Source organism: Engraulis encrasicolus, chromosome 10, assembly GCF_034702125.1.
Source record: "Engraulis encrasicolus isolate BLACKSEA-1 chromosome 10, IST_EnEncr_1.0, whole genome shotgun sequence".
NCBI lineage: Eukaryota > Metazoa > Chordata > Actinopteri > Clupeiformes > Engraulidae > Engraulis > Engraulis encrasicolus.
In genome coordinates, this window is record NC_085866.1 from 18,549,815 (window position 1) to 18,557,314 (window position 7,500).

General features: G+C 42.8%; 1 protein-coding gene across 2 annotated transcripts in view; it reads left to right on the forward strand.

Annotated features, from left to right (window-relative positions):
- cep104 (centrosomal protein 104) overlaps positions 1–7,500 on the forward strand; it is an 89,521-nt gene that overhangs the window by 33,148 nt on the left and 48,873 nt on the right. The window lies entirely within an intron of this gene.

The following is a 7,500-nucleotide window of genomic DNA, read 5'->3' on the forward strand; positions in this document are numbered from 1 at the left end:
CACGCGGCAAAGTGCCATGCGGTATAGTGGCTCACACTATACAACACTATACACATGTTAGACTATGTTGTGTTTTTTTGGTCGATCAGTCAAACTCTTTAGACAGTTTGCACACAACATACTAGATTGTTGGTATTGATTGTGTTTTTGCTTTAAATTGATGTTACTTAGCGCGCTCAGCCTCCTGGGACCCTGCATGCCCACGGGGACCCCGGTTCGAGTCCGGCCAGGGTCATTTCCTGATCCTCCCCCGTCTCTCTGCCCCACTCACTTCCTGTCTCTATCTCACACTGTCCTGTCGAATAAAGGCATAAAAGCCCCAGAAAAAACATTTGAAAATATAATAATAATAAATAAATAAAATAATATAAATAAATTGATGCTACTTACAGCATTTCATCATACAGTTTAATGGTCCACATATGTGGCCATATGTTAAAACGTTAAAATCTTGGTTCCAAGATTTAATCAGTGTAACAGGCAAAGGATAGCACAGCTCAGTGTGAAACGTTATTACTGAACCCTAAAGCCGGGCTCAAACTGCGCAACCTTAAAATCGTAGCTTATTTTGAAGTTTGGTTTAGCCGGACGTGTAAAGGGAACCGCAACTGCTATCAATCTTATCTCCAATTGTAATCACGGACATATTGCCCAACGTTCTATTTCCTGTCGTAAAAATTAAACATGATGCATGCGGTTTGCGGTTGGTGAGTCTTTGAATTGACAAAAATGCTATCTTAGAATGTCGCACACGACGAAGAAAACCTGACATTTTGCAGTGTGACACTTGAAACTTATCTTTGGCAGTTTGCAATTCAACACGTGGAGAGGAGAACCAACCAACTAGAGGAGTGTTAAATTTGGCTCTGGTAGTGTAAGAGGAGTGCAACATTTGACTGTCCACGTTTTTAATAACATTTACTGTGTGACTGCCATCAAGAACCTTGTGCGTAAAACATCTAAGGTATGAAAATGTGAGAATTGTGGGGGGAAAAAACATATAGTATATTACCCCAGTAATATAAACAGTAGATTAACAGATAAACAGCATTCCATGGATTGTTTTATAACACTCACTTGGTGGCATTGATGACCGTGTGTGTGTGTGTGTGTGTGTGTGTGTGTGTGTGTGTGTGTGTGTGTGTGTGTGTGTGTGTGTGTGTGTGTGTGTGTGTGTGTGTGTGTGTGTGTGTGTGTGTGTGTGTGTGTGTGTGTGTGTGTGTGTGTGTGTGCTTGGTTTGTCAGTTGCGTCAGTAAAGCTGGTTGGTCATGGCGTTGAGATGGAAAGCTAGTTGTCACCAAAACTCCACTGTCTGTCCTGAAGCAAGCAGATATTGATTTTCAGGGTCAGTTTCGCTGTCCTAGGTTACATGCCTATAGGGTGTGTGTGTGCGTGTGTGTGTGTTTGCATGTGAGTGTGCGTGTGCATGTGCGTGTGTGTGTGTGTGTGAGAGAGAGAGAGAGACGAAGGGGGATTATGTGATGACAGTGTTCAGGGAGGTATGTGACTGTCGACCAGTGGTCACCAACCTTTTTATGCCCGAGATCCCCAACCTCTGCCTAGATGGCAAGCAAGATCTACCTCTTGAAGCGTTGACAGAAATGAAAATCCAGTCAAGACTGAGTCAAGCCAAGGCTTTCAATTTAGCCTTATTTTAGCTGAATTAGATTATTATCAATATCAGTAATTGTAGTGCTATGGGAGTCAATGTGATGGCTATGACAACTGAACATGTTCATAGGCTACTGTAGGCCCAATTAGACAAGATGGACCCCCACCCCCACCCCCCTTTCAGGCTCATATTTTCGAGGCAAAAAAAGTTTTTTTGAAACTTAATTTTGTTTCACATAGGAAACTTTTTTTTGTAAATGCTGCTTTTATTTACTTGGGAAAGCTGATGCTTTTCTTTTCCCAAGTTTAAATAGAAGAACACATTTCACAATATAATTTCCATTAACACTTACTTTATTTTAATAAAATACTACAGATAGCTAGCCTACTCAACATAGAGGCCCTTTCCTTTTCTTTGCTCACGAGTCACTCCTGCATGGTGACAGGCGCCAGTAGCCTGGGCCGTCCTGTGCATGTGATGCACCATTCCACTCGCAAAACTTTGGTAGGCAACCAGTCCAGTAGGCTACAATTAGGCTACCGGTACCTATCGTGCAGATTTGTCTTTCCAAAATGCTTGGTTGGCGGCAATATCTACTCTGCAGCCAAATCATTTTCTGCTTGCAGAAGTTTTCCGTTGGACGGACAAAATCGAACGCGGCAAAACTGACCCTTGTTAGCTGTCCTTCAGCACCAACTTGTCATTAGACGTCCGATTAGTTCTAGCTTTCATTGTGTGCTGAGGGCAATACTTCAGCCATTATTCTTTGTTGTTGCACTGATCTGAGGAATATCCCCAAATAAGATAAGGTGAGACCTTTTTTTTTTTTGCAATATTATGTCCGCGGAAATAATTGGCGACTCCCCCCTTTTTTGGCTGCACTGCTTAAGACTGGTTTGTAAAAGGCTTCTTGCGTCTCGACAAGGTACCTCGTCAATAGTGCTTGCGGCTGATGGCACCACAAACGCAAACTTTTCTTTCACGAGACTAAAAAGGACTTCCTCCTGTCATGCTTAAACATTTTATGATTTTGGCTTCATCAGAGGTCGATTCCCCGCCAAACTTGCAATGGCCGCGCCGGACTCTTGCCATGTGACGGCGCTGAAAGACGATAAGCAGCAGGAGGTTTTTTGTTTTGTTTTTTTTAAGGAAGAAGGAAAAGAACCTTGTGACACAAGGGGAAATCTGAGCCTGTCGGAATGGAATACAGCTGCAAATATGAAGGCCAATCAGACTGCTACTGCAGTCATTTCAATATTTCTGTAGCCTATAGCCTAATCATCAAATTTATTTCCTCCTGCCCAAAGATCGACTAGGAAAGCCTCCGAGATCGACGGGTTGGCGACCACTGCTGTAGACTGTGTGTGTGTGTGTGTGTCCAGGGTATGTGGTTGTAGACTGTGCTGCTGTTTGTTCCAGCTCTATTGTGCTCAGTCAATATTTACTCTGAGGCCCAACAATGGCCAACCAGTTAAGGACACAGCTCTCTGAAAGGAGCGTGTGCGTGCATGCGTGCGTGCGTGCGTGCGTGCGTGCGTGCCTGCCTGCGTGCGTGCGTGTGTGCGTGTGTGCTATCCAGTAAGGAATGCATCCCATTTTTGCCTCTCAGTCCTTCAGATGTTTAGTCCAGACGGGCTATGGCCACATGAGAAATGTACTCGCATTCCTCATATAGTGCATCCTAACACTGCCTTACACTGTGTATTAGCAGACGCTTTTATCCAAAGCAATCATGTGAGAAAGCGGCACAGATAAGTGCACTTTGCATTTATACAGGCCTGTCACAACCAGACAAGCAAGTCAGGCAACTGCACTCGGCCCCCAGGTGAAAGCCCCCCCCCCCCCCCCTGGCTAAGACTGAACACTTGCATTCAAATGATGGTGATGACAACTCTGCAAGTGTGGCAGCGCCTCCATAAATTCAGTAGTCAAAAAGTGCAATAATACTGCTATCGAAATATCTCTGATGGTGGTCCCTGCCCTTTAGTTTGAATTGGTGGTGGTAGTGGGTGTGGGTTAAGGAGCTCCAAGTCCTTGTTTGCCTAGGGCCCCCAAATGCATGAAACAGCCCTGCTTGTGTATGCAATTACACGTGTGAAAGAGGATGGGATCAGTGTGATGAGATAACAGAGCTCTGTTCAGATCAGCTGTTTTCCGGGTTCAGCCGTTCGAGACAGAGGAAGCTGCTCCAATATTCATAATCACGACATTTACGTGACGTTTTTAATATCGAATAAATAATTCAGAATTAAATATTTGCGTAAAGTTTACTTTGATCTTTCAGTTCATTAGTTTACTTTGATCTTTCACATTAAGAGGTGTTAACATGACATCTGTTCCCTGTGGTCATTAACCCTCTAGCTACCAGAATTTTTTTTGAATAGGCCGGAATCCTACCAGGAATTCTAAGGAAAAATTGACATTTTGGTCATATTCTAAATAATGTCAAATAACTTGAAAATAAATGAAAAGTGTCAATTACAAGTTACTTTCATATTAAAGTAGAGAAAACACACTTTCAAATGGTATATCATTTATGGATAATTAATTGTTCAGTATTCCCATAGAGTGCCTTTGATGTGGATTAAATGATAAAAATGTGATAAAATCCGATATTATCTAGGCCTATCTATCTATATATCTATATATTTAGGCCTATCTATCTATCTATCGATCTCTCTATCCATCTATCTATCTATCCTTCCGTCTATCCATCCATCCATCCAGGGTCAAAGTTGAACAATGATCATGTGACGACAACAAATGTCGTGCACCCAAAAGTCCTGTTTTCAAGCGGTTTCAAGCGGTATAACTGTAATGGACTACACTAGCTAATAATGTTTGAACTAAACCATGCCAAAGACGTGTAAGGATAACCGTAGAAGTGTCCGCGATAGCAGACAGGACATGAATGGAGCTCTAGGAAGTTTCCCCTCCCAATTTGGCACAGGTAAGACGCGCCAGGCATCACCGACTTTGACCGGAATTGAAGTGCTACAAACACCACGTTGGTAGGCTATTATTGGAAGTTAGCATTCAACTCAACGTCTTCGCGCACATTTTTATGAAGGACAACGTGGAGTAGTAACAGTCCTTGACTGCTTTGCCAAAGCTGACACGCAAAATGAGTAGCCAATTGTTCCATGCTGCGCTTCCTTCACGATGCGCTTGTTACGCAGAGCTGTCGCTATAAGTTGTTCCAGGAAACTAAGATAGTTGGATACCAACATATGGTTTGACTCTGAAAACACACCGAAGACAGTTTACATTTTTAATATGTAGCGTGTAGACATCGGCTGGACAGTTGTGTTTGCTATTTAGGACCATGGCAGAACTCATCACAGTTGAACACCATCTCATAAGCCCAATAAAACAACATGATCTAAAAATAGCCTAAATAGTCATACACATGTGCTGTTGACCATGAAAATAGATCGAAGAGGGTTGGAAGTTTTCATATTTAGTGTATATTGGTTGTAGAAACAGAATGGTTGTGTTTGTAGCCATCCAATCTCGGACGGCCGTCATTGAATTGACGGCAGATTGCCAAATCGCATAAAGCGGCGCATCTCGTAATAAAATCTAAAATACTGAAAAATATTATAATATAAACATATAGTTTTTATACTGAAAGTATATCGAGGAGGGTCTGTAATATTGAGCTAAAGTGTTTGAAAGCTGGAAAAACTGCATGATGACGGCCGTTCAGCTGTATTTTCATATGAAAATATTCCGGCCGGCCGCGGCCGTTCTGGTACAGATCCAGTCGGACGTTCACGGCCGTTATGGTAGCTAGAGGGTTAATGCAAAACCACACATTCAAATATTACCGCCATGCACAATGCATGAGCATGGCATCTGTTCCAAACGCATTTAATGGCACAGAGGGCCATTGATGTGATGTGTGCATTCCCGTCCTTGTTGGACTCTTCTATTCACACATATCACACCCATCATTATGAAATTTAAGAATGCCTCACTTGAACCCAGAACAAACTCATCCCTTTTTGAATCCGAAAACACACTGTGACTCAGACAGATCCACTAAAATCTACCCTCTCTAAAAAAAATCTCTCTCTCTCTCTCTCTCTCTCTCTCTCTCTCTCTCTCTCTCTCTCTCTCTCTCTCTCTCACTCATTCTTTCTCTCACTTTGTCTCTCTCATACACACAGCTATACACACTCAACTAAATGCAAGTGTCACGTCACATCAAGACAAGCTGATGATGACTGCAGGGAGAGTGAGGGAGGGAGATGTTTGTTTGGAATGACGTTTGCACACTTGCGCTGAGCCGTTACACACACACACACAAACACACACACACACACACACACACACACACACACACACACACACACACACACACACACACACACACACACACACACACACACACACACACACACACACACACACACACAAATAACCATTTCCTGTTGTCATTCATGCCATGCAGTTACAGTTATTGCGTGCCATTATTCATCCAAATGCTGTCTCACACAAACACATTATAAAAAAATCAACTCCCATAAACACATTTAATTGTAAATCACAGCACATAAAGACGTGTAATTGAAGGGCTGTAATGCCACCATGCCAGCTACGGAGTAAGGGAGGAAGGGAGGAGGGGACATGATGGTTGCTAGTGGTGTCAACAATGATCGATTCGGCGATGCAATCTAATGCGGGGCATGGACGATCCAGAATCGATCCGGCAAGTTCCAGAATCGATCTGGCAATTTTTTTAAGTTTCAATTACTTCCATGGATATTTCGGGAGAAAATGAATGTTAAATTAAATAAAAGTACTTCAAAACATTGCAAGACTGATACAGACTGATACAGAAAACAGCCAATAAATTGTTGCTCAGTATCCGACTACTTGTATTGCCTCATCATGCCTGATTAAACATTTGCTTTGCTTTCAGTATAAATGTAATGCATTGCAATGCATTGTAGAACTGAATCGGATCGGATCGGATCGCATCGAATCGAATCGAATCGAATCGCTACCTCCTGAATCGTGATCGAATCGGATCGTGAGGGCAGTGCCGATCCACACCACTAATGGTTGCAAGCTTGTTCATAGAGATGCCCTTGCATCTGAAAGCCTCAACTTGCACGCATGCAAACACACAATCCAGTTGCCACTCTTGGAAAAGCGTTGAATGTTATGGCCTTACACAATACATGCCTGAGATATCTCCTTACTTAATTGTTCGAAATGGTTCCATTGTTTAGCGCTGCTTGACGTAAATAGAAAAAAAGATGCTGAGTGATTGTAGCATGATGACTCATATCAAGACTGTAAGACCTTTACTGTGTACCGTTTGCTGTTGTCTGTGACATTAATCAGAAATGCCACAAAGGTGGAAGGTACCAGTGCCACAGGGTCAAACCAGGAAACATTGAACAAATAAAGGAAATGAAGTAATTTTTTTACATTCGTATTAATACGCTACGACTTGTTAAATGGTAATGGGCCATGTAGAGTAGCTGTGGAAAGTCAAGTCTCGTTTCAGTTGTCAGGCTAATTAAAGTTAATAAGCTGAAGACTGGTGAGCGACTGGTGCAAAAGAAGTGTGTGTTTGAGAGAGAAATGGAGACTGTGTGTGTGTGTGTGTGTGTGTGTGTGTGTGTGTGTGTGTGTGTGCGTGCGTGCGTGCCTGTTTGTGTGTGTGTGTGTGTGTGTGTGTGTGTGTGTGTGTGTGTGTGTGTGTGTGTGTGTGTGTGTGTGTGTGTTGTCCATAGCTCTCTCAAACCGCTTCAGGGACAGTACAGTACCTACCCACAAGCCATCCAGTACCTACACTACCTACCCACAAGCCATACAGCACCTACCCACAAGCCATCCGCCACTTAAATATGCACTAGCACTTTGCAGTTAC